General features: G+C 47.3%; 1 non-coding gene across 1 annotated transcript; it reads right to left on the reverse strand.

The window, feature by feature from the left end:
- Positions 1 to 10601: 10601 nt before the first annotated feature.
- Positions 10602 to 10676, reverse strand: Trnat-cgu. The gene has a single exon. It is a non-coding gene; the product is annotated as a tRNA-Thr (tRNA).
- Positions 10677 to 26788: the final 16112 nt, after the last annotated feature.

Consider the following 26788-nt stretch of genomic DNA (forward strand, 5'->3'; position numbering starts at 1 on the left):
TATAGGGCCAGGTCACCAAGGTCAACTATAAGGTCAGGTCACACAAGGTCAATTTAGTCCCTCATCCCCAAAACATAACATCTGGTCCCAAATTCTGCCATGGTCAGTTGTAATCAGGTGGTTGAAGCGTGATCACAGGTCAAAGGTCAGCCCTTTGTAATCACCTAACCACCCAATTACATAGTTTATGCCTGTATGCCTGTCTGCCCTTGTGTGTGTGTGTGTATGTATATATATACCTGTAATTGCATTCACCTGGGCTGAAATTAGAGGCGATAGGTTAACTGTGTGTGTGTGTGTGTGTGTGTGTGTGTGTGTGTGTGTGTGTGTGTGTGTGTGTGTGTATAAAAGAATGGGTGTTGAGGCCATGAGTTAATTGCCTACTCTAAATTCAAAGGTCAAATTTAGGGGTTAAATTTACAGATACCTAATTTACAAGATCTAGCACCAACAAGACTTACCACACAATATATGGCTTAAACACTCTCAAGACCCCACACAGTTCCCGGGTCTTTGTTGTGACCGTGGAGGAAAGATAGGTCAAATAATTACCTTAAATAAGACAGGTAAGATAATGAGAAAGATAGAAATAAAAGAATAATTAGGAGAGAGAGAGAGAGAGAGAGAGAGAGAGAGAGAGAGAGAGAGAGAGAGAGAGAGAGAGAGGAGAGAGTGAAGGAAATTGAAAGAAGGAATAATAAGAATGAAGGCGCTTAATGAAAGGTAAGGCTTGGGAAAGAACTATAGACGGAATGAGAGACATATGACGACTGAGGGGAGGTATACAACAGGTCAGGTCAGGTCAGGTCAGGTCAGGTCGGGCACTGAGCTACGTTATGGAAGTAACCTGATATTGTGTTGATACTTGAGGAAGTGTGTTTATTGAGACCACTTCTCCTCCTCTTTGGCAACTTTACCTTCTCTTTCTATTGATCGCACCTCTCCTCTGCCCTTCCGTTAAACTCTTCCTCTCCTCCTTCTCCCTCTTTTCTTCTCATCCTCCCTCCTTCTCTCTCCCTTTCTCACTCTCCACCACCTTCCTTCCTCTTTCCTTCCTACTCCACCAATTTGTTTAGCAGTTTCTCCAACTCTCTCACGCAACTGAAGGTTATAATTTGATTAGAGGATAACTGGTTGTGAGATCATATATAAGACAAACACACTCCTAACGCACCCAAACCAACCACACACACACACACACACACACACACACACACACACACACACACACACACACACACACACACACACAGAAAACCTTTAAAAATCAGTGTTGAAGAGGCGGGTCTTTTGAGCCTCCAGGAATATTAATACACCTGGGAGGGAGGGGGAGATGTGTTCTACTGGAGGGAGAGAAGGTGGGAGATGTGTCTCTACTGGAGGGAGGGAGGGAGGTGGACCATGACGGTGGAGGGACCATGACGGTGGAGGTGGACCATGATGGTGGTGGTGGACCATGACGGTGGAGGTGGACCATTACGGTAGTCAGTCAGGGCCAGATTACAGGGTTACAGTAGTCATGAGTCAGTTATAGCGGTTAGAGGTCAGGATAGAAGTCAAGAATCAGGTTAGAGGGCCAGGAGTCACGTTACAGGGTCAGAGGTCAGGGGTTGAGGTCAAGGGTCAGGGATTGGGGTCAGGGGTGGGGGTGAATGGTCAAGGGTGAGAAATGGGGCAAGTCAGGGTGGGGTTAGGGATCAAGGATAGGGGTCAAAGGTCAGGGATGGGGGTCAGGGGTCATAAAGGTGTGGACGAGGGCAGAAGAATTACGAATGTCGGAACTTAAAAAGAATTCCTGATTTTTGGGGCTCCTGTGTGTGTGTGAGAGAGAGAGAGAGAGAGAGAGAGAGAGAGAGAGAGAGAGAGAGAGAGAGAGAGAGAGAGAGAGACCTTCACCCTGTGCCACAACTCTCTTCACTCATTTCCAGTATTTGTCTCTCCCTCAATTCAAATTCTAACATTTTACTTCCTTGCTCTTTTTTCCATAATTCCTGGTTTTTTTCATTCTATTATTCCAGTTTGCAAATTCCTGCTCACCTGCGGTATGAGGGGGACGTCTTGACAAATTCTTTCTTAATTAACTAGTATTACTCATTTTACCTTACCTTACCTTACCTTACCTTACCTCACCTTATATAGGGTGAGGGAAGGGAGGTGGAGGAAGGAAGAGAGCAGAGGTGGAGGAGGGAGGGAATGGGAGGAGAAAGGGAAGGAGGAGAAGGGAGGAAGGATGAAGGAGGGAATGGGGAGAGTGAAGGGGGGGAGGGGAGGAAGTAGACTGGGGAGGGGTGAAGGTAAACAAGAATAGTTAGGTTAAGTGATGATGATGATAATAATGGCAATAATAATAACTACTATAATAATAATAATAATAAGAAGAAGAAGAAGAACTTTCAGTCATCAAATAAGAAATAATGCCATATAATGAGAAATAATGTCATATAATGAGAAATAATGCCATATAATGAGAAATATTGCCATAGAATGAGAAATAATGCCATATAATGAGAAATATTGCCATAGAATGAGAAATAATGTATATAATGAGAATAATGCCATATGATAATGATGCTATATGAGAATGCTGCCATATGAGAAAAATGCCACATAATGAGAAATATTGCCATATAATGAGAAATAATGCCATATAATGAGAAATAATGCCATATGAGTAGGGCCATCTAATGAGATATGTTTATAAGGAGAAAAAATGCCATATAATTATAAATAACGCCACATGATGAGAAATAATGCCATATGAGAAATATTGCCATATAATGAGAAATAATACCTTATGAGAAATAATTCCATATAATGAGAAATAATGCCTTATAATGAGAAAGAATGCCATATAATAATGCTGTGGTCACTCTGGATGAGAAAAAAATTATCCTTCTCATTGTGAATTTGGAGATTGGAAAATAAAGATTAGGTTATATGGAGTTGTGAAGTTATTCATGTGGGGGAGGGGAGTGTGTGGGCCCGGACTATGAGGGGTGAGGGAGGTGGAGGGAGAGTGGTTGGGTCTGAACTAGGGAGAGTGAGGTGGGGGTTGGCCTGGACTGTAGGAGAGTGAGGGGGTGGTTGGGCCAGACTATGAGGAGAGTGAGGGAGTGTTTGGTCCGGACTTTGAGGGTGAGGAGGTGGTGTGGTTGTGCCATTGGGGAGAGTGAGGGAGGTGGGTTGGGCTGGAATTGAGGGAGTGGGGGGAGGGTGAGGGGAGTGGTTGGCCCGGACTGAGGGAGAGGTGGGGGTGGTTGGTCCGAACTTGGGGGAGAGTGGGGGAGGTGGTTGGCCCGAACTATGAGTGAGGGGAGTGGTTGGTTGTCCTGAACTTGAGGAGGGGGGTGAGAGTGGTTGGCCGATTATGAGGGAGAGGAGGGAGAGTTGGTTGGAACTATGAGGGTGAGGGGAGAGTGGTTGGACTATGAGGGGAGGAGTGAGAGTGGTTGGCTGAACTTGAGGGAGAGTGGGGAGAGTGGCTGGCCAGACTTGAGGGAGGTGAGGGAGGCTGTCTTGGACTATGAGGGAGAGGGGGGAGAGATGGCCTGAACTATGAGGGAGAGGAGGGAGAGGGTGGCCTGAACTATGAGGAGAGGAGGAGAGTGGTTGGGCAACTATGAGGGAGAGTGAGGGAGAGGTTGGTCTGAATAGGAGGGAGAGGAGGAGTGGTTGGGCCGAACTATGAGGGAGAGTGAGGAGAGTGGCTGGCCTGAACTATGAGGGAGAGTGGGGAGGAGAGTGGCTGTCTGAACTATGAGGGAGTGTGAGGAGGGTTGGGCTGACTGAGGAGAGTGGGAGGAGTGGCTGGCCCAAACTATCACTACCACCACCACCACCACTATCACCACCACCACCACACCACTATCACCACCACTATCACCACCACCACCACCACCACCCCACGACCACCATAACCACGACTACTACCACCACCATCACCACCACCAGTATTACCACCACCACCACCACCACTACGCCACCACCACCACCACCACCACTCATCACCACCACCCATTATCACATCCACTATACATCCACCACTGCTATCACCACCACCACTATCACCATCACTACCACCACCATTATCACCACCACCACCACTATCACGACCACCACCACCAATTTCACCACCATTATTTACCAACATTATTACTACCAATTACACCACCATCACCACTACAATAACCACACTATCACCACCACTATCACCACCACCAACACTCTCACCACCACCACCAATATCACCACCACCACTATCACCACCACCACTATCACCACCACCACAATCACTCATCACCACGACCACCACCACCACCACCAGCACCAATAACCAATGACCATCACCAACCACCATTATCACCACCACCACCACACCACCACCACCATCACCACCACCACCATCACCACCACCACCATCACCACCGTCACCATCATCACCAATTCCACCATCACCACCGTCACCATCACCACCATCACCACCCACCACCATCACCACCACTCAGCCATCACCACCACCACCATCACCACCATCACCACCACTACCATCACCACCACCAATTCAACACCACCACCATCACCACCGTCACCATCACCACCACCACCACACCACCACCACCATCACCACCACCACTCATCACCACCACCACCATCACCACCACCACCACCACTGCCACACCACCACCATCACCACCACCACCATCACCACCACCACAATCACCATCACCACGGACCACATCGCACCACCACTATCACCACCACCGCTATCACCACCACCACCACATCACCACCACCACTCTCACCACCACCACCATCACCACCGTCATGATCGCCACCACCACCATCACCGTCACCATCACCATCACCACCACCACCACCATCACCGTCACCATCACCATCGCCACTAAGACCACCATCACCACCACCATCACCACCACCACTATCACCACCACCACCACTATCACCACTACCACTATCACCACCACCACCATCACCACCGTCACCATCACCACCACCACCATCACCACCACCACCACTATTCACCACCACCACTTCATCACCACCACCATCACCACCGTCACCATCACCACCATCACCACCACCACCAATATTATCACCACCACTATCACCGTCAAAGTATATATCTAAACATCGTCAAAACTAAATAACAGGGTTTTCTCATGCCGGTAATACATAATGAAATATATTTCATAACGGTGATACATAAGAGAGTATATCAATATATAATGAAGGTTGGTGCAGTTAATGGCTCTCTGGTGTTCGGGCATAACTGAGTATATTCTCTGTCTGCCTGCCTTCTTCTGACCCCCCATCATATTCTCACTCTGTCTGTTCGCTTACATCTCTCTCTCTCTCTCTTTCCATGTTACCAGTTAATGTGTGTTGACAATAGTTCCTGGCCAACCAACTATAAAGCTTGTATGAGTGTGACACAGTTATATATATTAAGGGTTTAACTACACCATTATTAACAACAACAACGACATAGCGACAATAATACAAAAAACAACACCAACATCAACACCATCGAGACAACACCAATATAACTAAATTACCACCACCACCAACAACAGCTGTCCCCAGGGCAATATCATCTGTGTTGACTCAAGGATATATTCCATAATAATATTTTTTTTTTACCTGGACAATTATCGAGATGTATATTGGCAATTAGACAACAATACTATACACTTTATTTTATCCACAGAGGCAATTTGGTCCGTGTTGAGTGGCGTTATACTAGAAAACTACATGCTTATTCATTAAACACTAACTTCTGGATAAAGATTGACTTATTATGAAAAAGATTAGTATTGCATTTATGTACTGGAGAAAAGTGATATTGCAATTAGTGTAAACATGTTTGATGTTTTTTTCATGACTCGTAAGTGTACACAACGAGGTTATGGCTCGCTCGGCGGGCTACACCACAGTCCAGGTCTAGGGCTCGTGTATTGAGTAATTCGGGATAAAAAATTAAAAAAAAGGTGAAAGACTGTAAAATATATACGAGAGGGTGAGGCAAAAACAACTTTGTGAAGTGGAGGTAGTGGTGGTTATAAACTTGCTGATGTAGCGATAAAGTCCTCGATACAGAACCTAGGTGTAATATTGGAGCCTCTGCAGAACGGCTCCTCCTCATTGGTCGTTATTCCCCATGTTATAAAAAAGGAAAACGAAAAATATAATAATGAACGAGGCAATAAAATACCTGTGGAGTAAATACTTACAGCATGAAATTACAAATGGTGAGTCTTCTACACAGCCGGTATTGGAACCTCGGCACAGCGGCGCCACCTGATTGGTCGGAAATTGTTGCTGTGAAAATGAAACTGAAATACATAGACGTTGTAAATGACACAAGATAAAGAGGGAACAAATACCAAACACTAAATAAATAAATAAATAAAGTAAAGGAAAAAATACGGTTAACGGAAAAAAAGTGTTTAAATTATATAATCTAGTGAGTTACTCCACCAATCTGGCAGGATGTTGGTCCCCCAAGGTTGTTCAAGACCGCCTGATAATGTATTCTGTTATTCTTCAATGTAATTTTATTAATACATAAATTATTTTATGTATGAATCAACACATGTATATGTATGTTATTTTTCTAGGTATACATACAGGTGTACACAAATACCAACAACTAGTGGGCGGTTGTTAACGTAACTAACTACTGACGCTATAACATCCTGGCACGAGGTGATTAGTTTTTTTTTGACAGTCGGACAAGGAATAAGTCCGCGACTTCAGATTTATAGTTCAGGGTCCACACACCCAGGCCCAGGGTCCACAGCTCAGGGTCCACACACCAGGCTCAGGGTCCACAGCCGGTCCACACACCCAGGGCCCAGGGTCCACAGCCCAGGGTCCACACACCCAGGGCTCAGGGTCCACAGCTCAGGGTCCACACACCCAGGGCCAGGTCCACACCCAGGGCCAGGGTCCACAGCCCAGGGTCCACACACCCAGGGCTCAGGGTCCACACACTCCAGGGGTCAGGGTCCACACACCCAGGGCTCAGGGTCCACAGCTCAGGTCCACACACCGGGGTCAGGGTCCACACACCCAGGCCCAGGGTCCACACACCCAGGGCCAGGGTCCACAGCCCAGGTCCACACACCCAGGGTCAGGGTCCACACACCCAGGGCTCAGGGTCCACACACCCAGGGGTCAGGTCCACAGCTCAGGGTCCACACACTCCAGGGTCAGGGTCCACAGCTCAGGTCCACACACCCAGGGTCAGGTCCACAGCCAGGTCCACACACCCAGGGGTCAGGTCCACACACCCAGGCTCAGGGTCCACACACCCAGGGGTCAGGGTCCACAGCTCAGGTCCACACACCCAGGGGTCAGTCCACAGCTCAGGTCCACACACCCAGGGGTCAAGGTCCACAGCTCAGGGTCCACACACTCCAGGGGTCAGGGTCCACAGCTCAGGTCCACACCACGGTCAGGGTCCACAGCTCAGGGTCCACACACCCAGGGCTCAGGGTCCACACACCCAGGGCTCAGGGTCCACAGCTCAGGTCCACACACACCCAGGGCTCAGGGTCCACACACCCAGGGCCCAGGGTCCACACACCCAGGGCTGTATCCACACCTCCAGGGCTGTGTCCACACACTCCAGGGCTGTGTCCACACACCCAGGGGCTGTGTCCACACAGGCACACTCCCAGGGCTGTGTCCACACACCCAGGGCTGTCCACACACCAGGGCTGTGTCCACACACTCCAGGGCTGTGTCCACACACCCAGGGCTGTGGGCATCCAGGGCTGTGTCCACACACCTCCAGGGCTGTGTCCAGGGCTGTGTCCACACACCCAGGGCTGTGTCCACACACCCAGGGCTGTGTCCACACTCCAGGGCTGTGTCCACAAGGCCTGTGTCCACACTCCAGGGCTGTGTCCACACTCCAGGGACACTCCAGGGCTGTGTCCACAGGGCTGTGTCCACACACCCAGGTTCAGTGTCCACACACTCCAGGGCTGTGTCCACACACCCAGGCTGTGTCCACACACTCAGGGCTGTGTCCACACACATCAGGGCTGTGTCCACACACCCAGGGCTGTGTCCACACACCAGGGCTGTGTCCACACACTGGGCTCCAGGGGCTGTGTCCACACCCCCACAGGTTCAGTGTCCACACACTCCAGGGCTGTGTCCACACACTCCAGGGCTGTGTCCACACACTCTAGGGCTGTGTCCACACACTCCAGGGCTGTGTCCACACACCCAGGGCAGCTGTGTCCAGGCTGTGTCCCACACACTCCAGGGCTGTGTCCACACACCCAGGGCTGTGTCCACACTCCAGGGCTGTGTCCACACACACTGGGCTGTGTCCACACACTCCAGGGCTGTGTCCAGGGCTGTGTCCACACTCAGGGTGTCACACACACTCCCAGGGCTGTGTCCACACACCTCCAGGGCTGTGTCCACACACTCCAGTCCAGGGCTGTGTCCACACCAGGGCTGTGTCCACACACCCAGGGCTGTGTCCACAGGGTGTGTCCACACACTCAGGGCTGTGTCCACACACCCCCAGGCTGTGTCCACACACTCTGGGCTGTGTCCACACACTCCAGGGCTGTGTCCACACACTCTAGGGCTGTGTCCACACACTCCAGGGCTGTGTCCACACTCCAGGGCTGTCCCACACACTCCCTGTGTCCACACCCCAAGGTGTGTCCACACACTCCAGGGCTGTGTCCACACCCAGGGCTGTGTCCACACACTCCAGGGCTAGGGCTGTCCACACTCCAGGGCTGTGTCCACACACTCCAGGGGCTGTGTCCACACACACCCACAGGGCTGTGTCCACACACTCCAGGGCTGTGTCCAGGGGGCTGTGTCCACACTCCAGGGCTGTGTCCACACACCCCCTGTGTCCACACCCCAGGGCTGTGTCCACACACCCCAAGGGGCTGTCAGTGTCCACACACTCCAGGGCTGTGTCCACACTTCAGGGGGGCTGGTCCACACACTCCAGGGCTGTCCACACACTCCAGGGCTCCACACAGGGGCTGTGTCCACACTCCAGGGCTGTGTCCACACACTCCAGGGCTGTGTCCACACACCCAGGGCTGTGTCCACAGGCTCCACCACTCCAGGGCTGTGTCCACAGGCTGTGTCCACACCAGGGCTGTCCACACACTCCAGGGCTCCACAGGGCTGTCCACACACTCCAGGGCTGTGTCCAGTCCACATACCCAGGGCTCAGGGTCCACACACCCAGGGCTGTGTCCACACACCCTGTGTCCACACTCCAGGGCTGTGTCCACTCAGGGCTGTGTCCACCCCAGGCCAGTGTCCAGGTGTGTCCACACACTCAGGGCTGTGTCCACACACCCAGGGGTCCACACACCCAGGCTCAGTGTCCACACACCTGGCTGGTCCACACACCCAGGGCTGTGTCCACACACCTAGGGCTCCACACTCCAGGGCTCCCACACACTCAGGGTCCACAGCTAGGGTCCACGGGCCTCCAAAGGTCCACACACCACAGGGCTCAGGGTCCAGGCTCAGGGTCCACACACCCAAGGCTCCCACACAGGCTCAGGGTCCTCCAGGCTCCACACACCCGGTCCAAGGCTCAGTCCAGGTCAGGTCCACACACCCCTCCCAGGGCTCAGGGTCCACACAATGGCTCAGACATGGCCAGGATTCAGGTCCACTCCAGAGCTTTCCACACTTAGGGTCCACACACCCAGAGGTCCACACACCCCAGAAGGTCCAGGCTCAGGGTGAGGTCCACACACTCCAAGGCCAAGGTCCACACACTTACACTTTCACACACTTCAACACAGGGTCCACATTTCCACAAGGCTCAACACACTCCATCATTTTAGATCTGGTCAATACTTAAACTAATTAACGAATCATCACTGAGGTTCAACCATTACTTAGCTTTTATTTACACAAACTTTATAATAATTTATCTTCATTATTTCTGTATTTTAGTTTAAGTCTGGTGAGTTATTACATGTACAGGAGAGTAGTTACGATCACCCTCATGACCCTCAGAGAATGTGGACACAGCGTCACAAGTATTTATCTTTTGTTTAATGCACCAACAGCAACCCTCTCATAAACTCGAGTTGCCAACAGTTGTAAATCGTCGCTATTTGTCACAGTGTTTCAGAGGAAGTTATGGCGCGAACTAAACACCTAAATCTGAATAGGGAATAAGAGGAGAAAGTTTGGGTGTAATAAAGTAGTGGATAAGAAGGCGACGGACGACAGCTGACGTCATACTGTTGCCAGAAGGTATATGATGGTAGTGAAGTTATTACACACACAATAATGGCTGCCCCTCGTGTATGAGGATGGCCGCCCCAAGGGCCACCTCGGCGTGAATTTGTTTAAGGTGTAGAAGCTGTCGCCAACACAACAACCACACCCTAAGTTAACGAGCTGCATGACCCAGTGTCAAGAATAATCCAAGAAGACCGGACAACTCACCAACTGCACTGGCTAATCATTACCCCAGAACACGATCCACAAATCGATTAACATCCAGGTCCCCAATTACTACTGGGTAGACAGAGGCAAATGGCGTAAAGAAACTTACCCATAGTTTCACCCTGCCCGGGGATCGAACCCGGGTCCCCTCGCTTACGAGGCGAACATGTTGACCATTACACCACAGGTCACACACACACACACACACACACACACACACACACACACACACACACACACACCTCTGTCTGTCTCTCAGTTACAGTAGTTTTCGTGATACAGATAATGTGTATCCATTTCCACTGTCAAGGAATGATGGACTCAGGTTCTGGTAACACTGATACAAAGTGAGGGGTGTGATCAATGTCCTGGTATCACTGGGAGGAGGAGTATAATCTTGGTTCTGGCATCAGTGGGAGATAAGGAAGGGTATAATCACTATTCTGGTATTAGTGTTGGCAGTGAAGGACATATGGCCGAGGTTGTAACGCCATCGACACAAGGAGGCAGATCGGCCGCCACTACAGTACACTCGACTTTCTTCATATCCTCAACTGGGTCGACTAGGGGTGCCTGAAATCGAACCGGGGACTGTTAAAACGGGAGGCGGACACTGTGCCCACTCAGTCACCGAACCCCCAAAGAGAGAGAGAGAGAGAGAGAGAAAGAGAGAGAGAGAGAGAGAGAGCCAGTTTCATTAGACCCAATTCCCTCCATTAAGTAAGAGTTAGGAGCTAGTTTAATCTTTGACAAACCTCTCCCTCTCTCTCTCTCTCTCTCTCTCTCTCTCTCTCTCTCTCTCTCTCTCTCTATAGCTTCTCTCTTTCTCTCTCTGTCTCCCTCTCTTTCTCTCAACTTCTCTTTCTCTCTCTCTGTTTCTTTCTACCTCGTTCAACCTGTAGCCATATATATATATCTCTCTCTCTCTCTCTCTCTCTCTCTCTCTCTCTCTCTCTCTCTCTCTCTCTCCCATAAATTACCGAGGGTCTTGTAGGAACCTTGGACCCACTAATTCAACTAATCCCCACAAGGATTAGTTCACCCAGAGGAAATCGTCTCTCCTCAACAAACTCAAGTTGATTTAAGTCACAAATAAACGATAAAATATGAAAACTAATAAAACATTTCAAGATTTTTTTTCTGTGTTGGTTAGTTTAATATTCTTTGAGTATGATGACTTAATCCCTTTGAGTATGATGATTTAATCCCTTGAGTATGATGATTTAACCTTCTGGGTATGCTGAGTTAAGCCCTTTGGGTATGATGACTTAATCCCTTGAGTATGATGAGTTAACCTTCTGGGTATGATGACTTAATCCCTTGAGTATGATGAGTTAACCTTCTGGGTATGCTGAGTTAATCCCTTGAGTATGATGAGTTAACCTTTGGGTATGATGACTTAAACCCTTGAGTATGCTGAGTTAAACCTTTGAGTATGATAAAACAATCCCTTGATTACGATGACTTAAACCTTTAACTTCGATAACTTAACACTAATAAGAAATAAGTAAGAAGTGATAAAATAATTGAAGCATAAGAAACAACAACGATAATTAAGGCCAAACACGTAAGATAAATTAAGAGAAATATGAATCGTAAATAAATACATGTAGCCTATCTAGTTTAGACAAATATTAGCCAGGGGATCGTAAAATTCGCGCCAGGTTTGGTCAATACCGCGCCAACGAGGTTATAAATAGCCCCGGCAAGTCCACAAACGCGCCAAATGAACTCCAGCGAAAACAGGACTACTACAACAGGGCTTCAACAGCTTCACATGCATAGAGGAATATGCAAGAGAGCTTCAGAGGCTTCAAATGAGCTGCACTGTAAACAGGAATGAACAAGACAGCGTCGCAGAGGCTTCAAATAAACGCAGAGAGAGGATAGTTTTACAGAGGCTTCAAATGCTTCAAGTGTAGACAAGAATGAGCAAGACAGCTTCAAACAGGCTTCAAATATAAACAGAAATGGACAAAAGTTTCACAGAGGCCTCAAGTGAACTCAAATGCAAACAGGGATGACCAAGAGAGCTTCAGAGGCTTCAAATGAGCTGAAATGTAAACAGGAATTAACAAGACAGCTTCAGGGAGGCTTTAAATGACTCATATGTAAACAGAAATGAACAAGAGAGATTTACAGAGACTTCACACGTAAACAACTCCAGCAGAGAACGAGGCTAAAAAAACGCTTGAAAAAAAATCACAAATAATTTACAATATAACAATAAAACAAATAAATGCTCCTTGGAGAATAATAAGTCCCAAAACAGATACAAATGCTCACAAATGTCCTGAAATATGCTCTCTCTTCCTCTCCTCCCTCTCTCTCTTCCACTTGCCCTTCCTCTCTTCTCTTCATCTTCTCCCCACCGCTTTTCCACTCTCTCTCTCCTCTCCGCCATTTTTGCACTCTACCTCATCTCCCTTCTCCATTTCGTGTTCATTTCATTGCCTCTCTCCTTCTCTTCTCTTCTTTTCTCCCTCTCTCTCTCTACCTTCTCCTTCCCATCTCTCCCACCACCTCCTCCTCCCCACCATCTTTCCACCCCGTCTCCCACAATCCCTGGGTCACTCTGTCACTTCCTCTCCTCACAACTTAACCAGATCAAAACTCATTCTCCTCTTGTCTACCTGTGTTAGTTCACCCCCCTCTCTCTCTCTCTCTCTCTCTCTCTCTCTCTCTCTCTCTCTCTGTATGTGTCTCATGTTGTCCACCAGAGTAGAAACCAACGTACAATAATACGAGTAGTTAGTTTATAAGAACTGATTTTTAGTGATCACCACCCATGTTACACTACCCCACACGGTACACGGATCACCACCGTGTTACACTACCCTCACACGGTACACGGTGATCACCACCCGTGTTCACTCCCTCACACGGTACACGGTGATCACCCGTGTTACACACCCCTCACACGTACACGGTGATCACCACCCGTGTTACACTACTCCCCTCACACGGTACACGGATCACCACCCGTGTTACACTACCCCCTCACACGGTACACGGTGATCACCACCCGTGTTACACTACCCTCACACACGGTACACGGTGATCACCCGTGTTACACTACCCCCTCACACGGTACACGGTGATCACCACCCGTGTTACACTACTCCCCTCACACGGTACACGGTGATCACCACCCGTGTTACACTACCCCCTCACACGGTACACGGTGATCACCACCCGTGTTACACTACCCCCTCACACGGTACACGTGATCACCACCCGTGTTACACTACCCCCTCACACGGTACACGGTGATCACCACCCGTGTTACACTACCCTCACGGTACACGTGATCACCAGTTACACTACCCTCTCACACGGTACACGTGATCACCACCCGTGTTACACTACCCCTCACACGTCACGGTGATCACCCGTGGTTAACTACCCCTCACACGGTACACGGTGATCACCACCCGTGTTACACTACCCCCTCACACGGTACACGGTGATCACCACCCGTGTTACACTACCCCCTACACGGTACACGGTGATCACCACCGTGTTACACTACCCCCTCACACGGTACAGTGATCACCACCGTGTTACACTACCCCCGCCCCTCACAACATAACGAAGGCTGGGCTGCCTCTACTTTCTTTGGGCCATGGACCCAAAAGACTAATTTTCCTTTGTCTCCCTAAGTAATGAAAAATTCTCCTCTCTTTCCTCCCTCCAGCTGGCCTGGAGTTATAAGACACTAGTAAATATATATATATATATATATATATATATATATATATATATATATATATATATATATATATATATATATATATATATATATATATATATATATATATAAGGGCAAGTTTCTTTACCTGGATGTTAATCGAGTTGTGGATCGTGTTCCGGGTTAATGATTAGCCAGTGCAGTTAGCGAGTGCAATTGGTCATGCAACTCGTTAACTCGGGGTGTGGTTGTTGTGTTGGCTACAGCTTCTACACCTTAAACATATTCACGACTAAGTGGCCTTGGGTCGGCCATCCTCGATACACGAGGAGCAAACATTATTTATATATTAGATTGTGTCTGTTATGTTTTTTTTGCGAAATTGGTTACTTTGCAAAATTCCCGGCATGCATAGTGGTAGTTTTGGAAAATATCTTACAAACAAAATAACCGAAGTAAAAAAAAAAGTAACAGAACCACTTAACTGGGTATCCATCTACACGAGCCATCCTAACCTAACCTAACCTAACCTAAACTAAACTAACCTCTCACTTAACCTAACCATAAGGTTAGGTTAGTTTAGGTAGCCTGTTTGTAAATTATATGCATGCCGGTAATTTTGCAAAGTAACCGATTTCGCAAAAAAACGTAACATATATACACACATAAGAGAACCCTATATTAAAACCTGTTAAGACTGTCACTTTTACAACGAAATTAAATTACTGAGTGTTGACAGCAGAGACAAGGTACAACACCGACCACCACCGGCAGACACCAACAGCCCCAAGACATCTGTCAACCACGTCCCCAGGTGTGACTTACATGATGATGATGATGATGGTGATGATGATGATGATGGTGATGATGATGACGGATGATGATGATGGTGATGATGATGAAGGGCGATGTTATGTAAGATGACAGATGATGGTGGTGATGATGATGATGATGATGATGATGAGGGTGGTGATGATGAGGGCGGTGATGATGACGATATTGGTGATGAGATGATGATGATGATGATGATGATGATGATGATGATGATGATGATGGTGGTGGTGATGATGATGATGATGATGATGATGCTGGGTTATGGTGATGATGATGATGATGATGATGATGGTGATGATGATGATGATGATGATGATGATGTAGATGATGGTGGTGATGATGGTGGTGATGATGATGATGATGATGATGATGATGATGATGATGGTGATGAAGATACGATGATGATGATGATGATGATGATTGATACGGTGATGATGATGATGATGATGATGATGATGATGATGGTTATGGTGATGATGATGATGATGAGTATATTGATGATGGATGATGATGATGGTGATGATGAGATGATGATGATGATGATGATGATGATGATGGTGAGATGATGATGATGATGATGATGATGATGGTGGTGATGATGATGATGATGATGAGGATGGTGATGATGACGATGATGATGATGATGATGATGATGATGGTGACAGATGATGATGATGATGATGATGGTGATGATGACGATAATGGTGATGATGATGATGATGATGATGATGATGATGATGATGGTGGTGATGATGATGATGATGATGATGATGATGTGATGATGAGTATGATGATGATGATGGTTATGGTGATGATGATGATGATGTTGAGTATGATGATGATGATGATGGTTATGGTGATGATGATGATGATGAGTATGATGATGATGATGATGGTTATGGTGGATGATGATGGATGATGAGTATGATGATGATGATGATGGTTATGGTGATGATGATGATGATGATGATGATGATGATGATGATGATGATGATGATGATGATGATGGTGGTGGTGATGATGATGATGATGATGATGATGATGATGATGATGATGATGATGATGATGAGTATGATGAGGATGATGATGATGGTTATGGTGATGATGGTGATGGTGATGATGATGATGATGATGATGATGGTTATGGTGATGATAATGATGATGATGATGATGAGTACACTTACTTCCTTACAACATCAATACAAACCGAATTAACGCCCAAACAAAACACAAACCATTATATTTTGTCAGATGTGAGTCCTGAACCAGACTCATCAAGGCCACGTGAGTCCTGAACTAGACTCATCAAGGCCACGTGAGTCCTGAACTAGACTCATCAAGGCCACGTGAGTCCTGAACTAGACTCATGAAGGCCACGTGAGTCCTGAACTAGACTCATGAAGGCCACGTGAGTCCTGAACTAGACTCATGAAGGCCACGTGAGTCCTGAACTAGACTCATCAAGGCCACGTGAGTCCTGAACTAGACTCATGAAGGCCACGTGAGTCCTGAACTAGACTCATCAAGGCCACGTGAGTCCTGAACTAGACTCATGAAGGCCACGTGAGTCCTGAACTAGACTCATGAAGGCCACGTGAGTCCTGAACCAGACTCATGAAGGCCACGTGAGTCCTGAACTAGACTCATCAAGGCCTGAGTCACAGACCAGACTCATAGAGGTACGTGAGTGTAGACTGAACTCATGAAGGCCACGTGGTCACAGACTCATAGAGGCCGTGGAGTCTCAGCAGACTCCTTGAAGCCGTGAGTCTTGGACCCAGACTCATAGAGGCCGTAGATCCTGAACTGAACTCATGCAAGAGGCCGTGGTCTGAACAGACTCATAAGAGGCCATGGAGTCTAGACTAGACTCATCAAAGTGCGTAGGTCTAGACCAGACTCACCAGAGGGCCGCTTGGTCCCTAGACTGAACTCCTTGAAGGCCCGTGGTCCTGGACTGGACTCATGAGGCCACGTGGAGTCCTGAGCTAGACTCATAGAGGCCACATGGGTCTAGACTAGACTCACTGAAGGCCATGGTCCTGAACTGAGCTCACAGAGCCATGGGTCTGAACTAAGACTCATGAAGGCCGCATGGTCTGAACTGAACTCATGGGGCCACGTAAGGTCTAGACTAGACTCATAGAGGCCCGTGGAGTCACAGACTAGACTCCCTTAGAGGCCATGGAGTCCTGGACTGAACTCATCAAGGGACCCGTGAGTCCCTGAACTAGACTCATAGAAGCCACGTAGTCACAGACTAGACTCATCAAAAAAAAAAGGCCATGGAGGTCTGGGCTAGACTCCTTGAAGGCACAGGTCCTGGGCAAACTCATAGAGAGGCCCTGGGTCTGGGCTAGACTCATAGGAAGCCACAGGTCTGAACTGAACTCATCAGGGTACATGGTCCTGAACTAGACTCATCAGGGCCACGTGAATTTTCAGACTAGACTCATAGAGAATACGTGGTGCAGACTAGACTCATGAAGGCCACGTGAGTCCTGAACTAGACTCATGAAGGCCACGTGAGTCCTGAACTAGACTCATGAAGGCCACGTGAGTCCTGAACTAGACTCATCAAGGCCACGTGAGTCCTGAACTAGACTCATGAAGGCCACGTGAGTCCTGAACTAGACTCATCAAGGCCACGTGAGTCCTGAACTAGACTCATGAAGGCCACGTGAGTCCTGAAGGCCACGTGAGTCTTGTGCTAGACAGAGGCACTCCACCTCCTCATAAGGTCAGGGGGAAAAAGTTCACAATCCGATTAACTTCTCCTTATGAAGATGTGTAATGGCCTCCACAGTGTGTCACCTCCAGACTCCTTTTATAGAGAAAACTTAACCTAACCCAAACAGTAATCACCGGTGACCCAGAACCACCAATCACCGGTGACCCAGAACCATCACGTGACAGCTGTGCCGATGTGTGTGTGTGTGTGTGTTAAACGTGGCGCCTATATTGAACATGTTACCTGGGAGGTGATTACGTCAACATAAACTTTCATCATTGTTGTTATAATAAACGTATTGTGTGTTGATTTATTTACAGCCTTTGTTTAATTTAGGGGATATTAACGGGGGGTATATATTCTGTTAGGTTAGGTTAGGTTAGGTTAGGTTAGGTTAGGTTAGGTTAGGTTAGGTTAGGTTAGGTTAGGTTAGGTTAGGTTAGATTAGGTTAGGTTAGGTTAGTTCAGGTCAGGTTAGGTCAGGTTAGGTTAGGTTAGGTTAGGTTAGGTTAGGTTAGTATAACATACACGTTCATGCTTAGTTGCAGTATAGCCAAACATACTGTACATGTATTCACACTATATACACACATAAATATATATCCTTTCATTAATACATACAAAATATAGTCAGTGTAAAACACATTAAGTTACATAACGTTAAGAAGATCACCATGAAATATAACAGGAGAACAACACAATAACACAGGATGAACACAAGAGTCTCCCGTGGAAAAAAATATCTTGTCTCGTCTTGTTCACATCATGCTCAAGCAAAATGGCCTTTGTCGGCGTATTAAGGTTCTTACAGCGTTAATTACCTTATGAATGTATAATCAAGCAGGTTGTTTTTTTTGAGGGGGTGGGGGTGGAGGGGGGTGGAGGAGGGGTAGAGGAGGAGGGTGGAAGGGGTGGAGAGGGTGGACGAGGATGGGGGTGGAGAGGGGCAGAGGTGGTTGCTGAAAGTTGCTTTTGTGATGCGCCTCTCTCCTCCCTTCTGTAAAATCTTATCATGTGATGTAGAAAAAAATCTTGTGTAAATGTTTCAAATTTCTGTTTTACCTTTACTAAATTATCAAGATTCAGTTTATTCAGCTTCTATTCATTGTACACATCTATCTGCATCACCCATCGTCGATATCAAGTCAGCCGCTCATTGGTTGCGACGTGAGGTAAACATTGGCACGTGATCTCAAGTCAATCGCTGATTTGTTGTGACGTCAGTTAATCATTGTCACGTGATCTCAAGTCGACAGCTGATTGGTTATGACGTCACGAGGTGGGGGTGAAATTAATACTCAGTCTCTTAGTAATAGCTCTGTAAACAAACTGGCAGATACTCCAAGAAGTGGCAGACAGTCACCAGTATGGTTGACAATCCCCAGTATAGCAGAGTCACCAGTATGGTAGACAGTCACCAGTATGGTAGACAGTCACCAGTAAGTTGAGAAGTCACCGGTACTGTGGTTGTGTTCATGTACTGAGCTGCTTCAACTGCCCCTTGTGGATGAGACCTGAGCAGGTGTTGTCCATTTACTGGGAGAGCAAGACAGGGTGAGGCAGGGCAGGGTGAGGCAGGGGCAGAGTGAGGGCGGGGAAGGGGTGAGGCAGGGCAGAGGAGGCAAGGAAGGGGTGAGGCAGGGGTTGGGGGTGGAAGTGCAGGGCAGGAGGCAGGGGTGCAGGTGAGGCGTGGCAGTGTGAGGCAAGGAAGGGTGAGGCAGGGCAGGGGCAGGAGGCAGGCGGGGTGAGGTAGGTGGAAAGAGGTAGGTCAGGGGACAGGCAGGGCGATGGACCAGTGGATCAGGGCAGGTGAGGGAAGGATGGATCAGGCAGGGTGAGGCAGACGGACCAGTGGATCAGGCAGGGGTGGGAGGAAGGATGGATCAGGGCAGGGTGAAGCAGGGGTGGACCAGGCAGGGGTGAGGCAGGGCAGGTGGGACTAGGCAGGTGAGGGAAGGATGGATCAGGGCAGGGGTGAGGCAGGGTGACCAGGCAGGGGTGAGGCAGGGTGCAGGGGTGGGACCAGGCAGGGTGAGTGCAGAGTGGATTAGGCAGGGTGCGGCAGGTGAACCATTGCAGGGTGAGTGTAGGGGTGGACCAGGGCAGGGGTGGACCAGGGCAGGTGAGGCAGGGCAGGGTGAGGCAGGGCTCACAACATGACGGCAGCAAATAACCAGCCGACATATAAGTGGCCTCCTCTAATGTATTCTAAAACAATACCCTCCCTATCAGCTTCTAACTCCCGCCCCACTCTCCTCTCTACTTAACCCTGCCCCACTCTCTTACTTAACCCCACTCCTTCTAACCCCACCCCACTTCTCCCCATTTAACCCATCCCCCCTGACACTCTGGAGCAGCCGCCAGAGGTGACAGTTTTGTTCTCACGGTGGCAGCAGCAGCACCCACTCTCTCGCTCACTTTATTTATAAAATGTAGATATTTTTTTCACTGTTGCAAACCTTTTCCAGCATCATCCATCAGCATCATCATCTACCAGCATCATCTACCATCATCATCATCCATCATCCATCAGCATCATCCTCTATCATCACCCATCACCATCATCATCCATCACATACTATCATCATCCATCACCCACTATCATCATCTACCCAGCATCATCCATCACCATCATCATCTACCACCATCATCCATCACCATCATCATCCATCACCCTATCATTATCTACAGCATCATCCATCAGCATCATCATCTACCATCATCACCATCACCATCATCATCCATCACCATCATCATCCATCACCCTATCATCATCTACAGCATCATCCATCACCATCATCTACCATCATCCATCACCATCATCACCCACTATGATCATCTACCATCATCCATCACCGATATCATTATCTCCAGCATCATCATCACCATCATCATCCATCACCATCATCTATCATCATCCATCACCATCATCACCACAATCATCATCTACCTACATCATCATCATCACCTTTTTTTTTTCACTATCATTATCTATCATCATATCCATCATCACCCTATCATTATCCTACCATCATCATCCATCACCATCATCACCCACTATCATTATCTACCATCATCATCCATCACCATCATCCCCACTATCATTATCTACATCATCATCCATCACCATCATCCTCACTATCATTATCTACTCATCATCATCACCATCATCACCCACTATCATTATCTCCATCATCATCCATCACCATCATCACCCACTATCATTATCTACCATCATCATCCATCACATCATCACTCACTATCATTATCTACAACATCATCCATCACCATCATCACCACTATCATTATCTACCATCATCATCCATCACCATACCTATATTATCTAATATCATCCATCACTATCATTATCTACATCATCATCCATCATCATCACTCACTATCATTATCTCATCATCATCCATCACCATCATCACTATCTGTCATCATCATCCATACCATCATCACCCACTATCATTATCTACCATCATCATCCATCACCATCATCATCCACTATCATTATCTCTACCATCATCATCCATCACCATCTACCACTATCATTATCTACCATCATCATCCATCACCATCATCACCCACTATCATTATCTACCATCATCATATCACCTCATCATTATCTACCATCATCATCCATCAATCATCACCCACTATCATTATCTACCATCATCATCCATCACATCATCACTCACTATCATTATCTACCATCATCATCCATCACCATCATCACCCACTATCATTATCTACCATCATCATCCTCACCATCATCCCCTATCATTATCTACCATCATCCATCTCTACTATTTCTATCATCATCCATCACCATCATCACCCCTATCATCATCTACCATCATCATCCATCACCATCATCACCCACTATCTATCTCTATCATCACCATCACATCCATCATCATTATCTACCATCATCATCCATCACCATCATCATCCACTATCATCATCTACCAGCATCACCCATCACCATCATCATCCACACCATCATCTACCATCATCCATCACCATCATTCCCTATCATTATCTACAGCATCATCCATCACCATCATCATCCATCACTATCGTGTCTATCATCATCATCCATCTACCATCATCACATCACCATCATCATCCATCCCATCATCACCCACCATCATTATCTACCACATTCCATCACTTATCTACCACCATCATCATCCATACCATCATCACCATCATCATCCATCACCACTCATATCCATCATCCATACCATCATCATCCATCATCATCATCCATCATCATCATCCCATCACCATCACCATCATCACCCTATCTACCAACATCATCCATCACCATCACCATCATCACCCTATCATTATCTATAACATCATCCATCAACATCATCACCCTATCATTATCTACCAACATCATCATCAATCCTTCATCACCCACTATCATTATCTACAACATCATCCATCACCACTCATCCATCACCCACTATCATCATCTCTACATCATCATCCATCACCATCATCACCTACTATCATTATCACAACATCATCCATCAGCATCATCACCCACTATCATTATCTACCATCATCATCCATCACCATCATCACCCTACATTATCTACATCATCATCCATCAATCATCACCACTATTATCTACCATCATCATCCACCATCATCATCATCACCCTATATCATACATCATCATCATCACCATCATCACCTATCATTATCTACCAACATCATCCATCAGCATCATCACCCTATCATTATCTACCATCATCATCCATCACCATCATCACCCACTATCATTATCTACCAACATCATCCATCAAAATCATCACCCACTATCATTATCTACCATCATCATCCATCACCATCATCATTCATCACCCACTATCATTATCTACCATCATCATCCATCACCATCATCACCCTATCATTATCTCAACATCATCCATCAGCATCATCACCCACTATCATTATCCATCATCATCCATCACCATCATCACCCTACCATTATCTACCATCATCATCCATCACCATCATCACCACTATCATTATCTACCACATCATCCATCACCAATCATCCATCACCCTATCATCATCTATCATCATCCATCACCCACTATCATCATCTACCATCATCATCCATCACCCACTATCATCATCTACCATCATCATCCATCACCATCATCACCACCTATCATTATCCAACATCATCCATCATCATCACCACTATCATTATCTAACATCATCCATCAACATCATCACACTATCATTATCTACCATCATCATCCATCAGCTCATCACCCACTATCATTTCTAACATCATCCATCAGCATCATCACCCACTATCGTTATCTACCATCATCATCCATCACCATCATCATCCACTATCATCATCTACCAGCATCATACATCACCATCATCATCCAACACCATCATCTACCAACATCATCCATCACCATCATCACACTATGATCATCTACCATCATCCATCACCATATTATCTGCATCATCCATCATCATCATCCATCACCATCATCTACCATCATCATCCATCACCATCATCACCTATCATCATCTACCTACATCATCGTCATCACCCACTATCATATCTACCATCATCATCCATCACCATCATCACCCACTATCATTATCTACCAGCCATCCATCACCATCATCACCCACCTATCATTATCTACCATCAGCATCTTCATCATCACCCTATTTATCTACCATCATCATCCATCACCATCATCACCCTATCATTATCTACCAACATCATCCATCACCATCATCATCATCACCTATCATCATCTACCATCATCATCATCACCATCATCACCCACTATCATTATCTACCAACAATCCATCACCATCATCACCCACTATCATTATCTACCAACATCATCCATCAGCATCATCACTCACCCCTATCATTATCTACCAACATCATCCATCAGCATCATCACCCACTATCATTATCTTCATCATCCATCCTGTCATCACCACTACCTTATCCTACATCATCATCATCATATCATCACCCACTATCATTATCTACCAATCATCCATCACCATCATCATCCATCATATCATCATCTACCATCATCATCATCACCATCATCACCTATCATTATACCAACATCATCCATCACCATCATCACCCACTATCATTATCTACCAATATCCATCAGCATCATCACCACTATCATTATCTCATCATCCATCAGCATCATCACCACTATCGTTATCTCCATCATCATCCATCAGCATCATCACCCACTATCATTATCTACCATCATCATCCATCACCACCACCACCAACATCATCACCGTCACCATGAATAAAGAATATAATTAAAACAGATAAACGAGGAGTAGGGGGATGGGTGATGAGTGAAGGTGATGGTGAAGGTGATGGTGATGGTGATGGTGATGGTTGGTGATGGTGGAGGCGATGGTGGAGGTGATGGTTGGATGATGGTGGAGGTGATGGTGATGGTGATGGTGATGGTGAAGGGTGATGGTGAAGGTGATGGTGAGGATGGTGGTGGTGGATGGTGGAGGTGGTGAGGTGATGGTGAGATGGATGGTGGTGGTGATGGTGAGGTGATGGTGGTGGTGAGGTGTGGTGGAGGTGATGGTGAGATGGTGGTGGTGGGTGAGGTGGGTGAAGGTGATGGTGGTGGGAGATGGGGTGGGTGGGTGGTGGAAGGTGGGGTGGAAGGTGGGTGAGAGGTGAAGTGATGGTGGAGGTGTAGGTGGAGGTGATGGTGGAGGTGAATGGTGAGGTGATGGTGGAGGTGATGGTGGAGGAGGTGTGGTGGAGGTGATGAGGTGAGAGGTGATGGTGGAGGTGATGGTGAGAGGGGTGATGGTGATGGTGAGAGGGCGATGGTGATGGTGAAGGTGATGGTGGAGTGAGGTGGAGTGAAGGTGAAGTGATGGTGGGTGATGGTGGAGGTGATGGTGGAGTGTGGTGAGGTGGGTGGGAGGTGAAGGTGGAGTGAGAGGTGAAGTGGTGGGTGATGGTGGAGGTGATGGTGGGTGATGGTGGAGGTGATGGTGAGAGTGGTGGAGGGTGGTGAGGGTGATGGTGGAGGTGATGGTGGAGGTGGAGGTGAGGTGGTATGATGGTGAGAGGTGATGGTGAGGTGATGGTGGAGGTGGTGGTGATGAGTGGTGATGGTGGAGTGATGAGGTGGTGGGTGGAATGGTGGTGAGGTGATGGTGGAGGTGGTGGAGTGATGGTGGAGGTGATGGTGGAGTGGTGATGGTGTGAGGTGATGGTGGTTGGGTGATGGTGAGGTGATGTGGTGGGTGAAGGTGGGTGAGGTGAAGTGATGTGGTGGAGTGGAGATGGTGGAGTGGTGGAGTGATGGGGTGATGTGGAGTGAAGGTGATGGTGGGTGATGGTGGTGATGGTGAGATGGTGGAGTGAAGGTGGAAGGTGAAGTGATGGTGGAGTGGAGTTAGGTGGAGGTGGGGTGAGGTGATGGTGGAGGTGATGGTGGAGTGAGGTGGAGTGAGGTGGAGAGTGAGTGTGAGGTGGAGGTGATGGTGGAGGTGGTGGAGGTGGTGGAGGTGATGGTGAGGTGATGGTGAAGGTGATGTGGTGGGGGCAGTGGGTGGAGATGGAGTGGGTGGTGGAGTGATGGTGATGGTGAGGTGATGGTGGAGGTGATGTGGTGGTGATGGTGGGTGGTGAGGTGGTGGTGGTGGTGGAGGTGGTGTGGTGGGTGGTGGAGTGGTGGGTGATGGTGAGGTGAGGTGATGGTGGAGGTGATGGAAGGTGATGGTGAAGGTGATGGTGGAATGGTGGTGGTGATGGTTTCTCTACATCAGCCTTAAATATGCCATATATATTTATTTATACACATACATACATACATACATACATACATACATACATACATACAAGAGAGGGTGGAGGTGTGCACGACTCACTACAACGGTAATAACATTTAAGTAGAGGACCCAATGGAGGGAGGGAGGGAGGAGGGTAGGGAGGGGTGGTGGTGAGGTAGTGTAGGGGAGGTGGTGCAGGGAGGGGTGTGGGGGAGGGAAGAGGGTGTAGGGAGGGTGGGAAAGGGAAGAGGAGATGGTGGAAAAATGGTGGGGAAGAAAGACAGAAGAACAGGGAGGGGGGGAAAGACAGATGATGGGGGTGGATGGGGTAAGGGAGAAAGATGGGAAACATATCCTTTCTTCTTAACACCTCCTTCCTTCCTCCTTCCTTACCCCCCCTCCCCCACCACCAGCAGAAGGGGTTCCAGATATTTGATATTAAGGAAAAATAACTACTCTTGTGTTGCTGAGTTATTAACCCCCCCAGAGCTGTAGCAGGAGGGGCTTTCACTTCTCGCGTCTGTGTTTGTATGTGTGTGTATGTGTGTGTGTGTGTGTCTGTGTGTGTGTGTGTGTGTGTGTGTGTGTGTAGCTATAGTTTAATATAAGACATATCAGAAATATATACGAGTCAGCGAGAGAGATTAAAAAATATGAAAAATAAAAAAAATACGTTAAGTTCCTTAAATTCTCATAAAGTCTAAATAGTAAATATAAGCTAAAACAAATGCTTCAATATATAACATTAATATTAAGAGATAAAAGGAATGAGACAAATTTATTACGACACAACACAATCGAAGCCTCGCCACCAAGAATATGACGTCATCAGCGTTCGTACACCTTCGCCTCCCTGCATCCGGATTATCCAAGATTTTCTCATCACCGGCGTTCGTGAAGCCCCGCCTGCTTGTAGACGGAGTGGTTTTTTTTCGTCAGTTTCTTCTTAACTTATCTGCGTTCGCGTAGCCCCATGAGGATTTATCTGGATTTCTTAATATTGTTTGTTTACTATCGATGGCGTTCGCCCCTTAAGGATTCTGGTTTCTAATAATGTTTGTTTACATCTTCCTGGAGTTCATATTCGGATATCTTATACGTCACCAGCCATCTGAAAGCTTCTCTGAGACAGTTCATGTATCCTCCAGCGTTCAGAGTACCGTCACTACCACAACGTCACTATCTACTTCTACTACTTC

The sequence above is a fragment of the Homarus americanus genome, unplaced genomic scaffold, assembly GCF_018991925.1.
Source record: "Homarus americanus isolate GMGI-L3 unplaced genomic scaffold, GMGI_Hamer_2.0 scaffold12316, whole genome shotgun sequence".
In the NCBI taxonomy this organism is placed as follows: Eukaryota; Metazoa; Arthropoda; class Malacostraca; order Decapoda; family Nephropidae; genus Homarus; species Homarus americanus.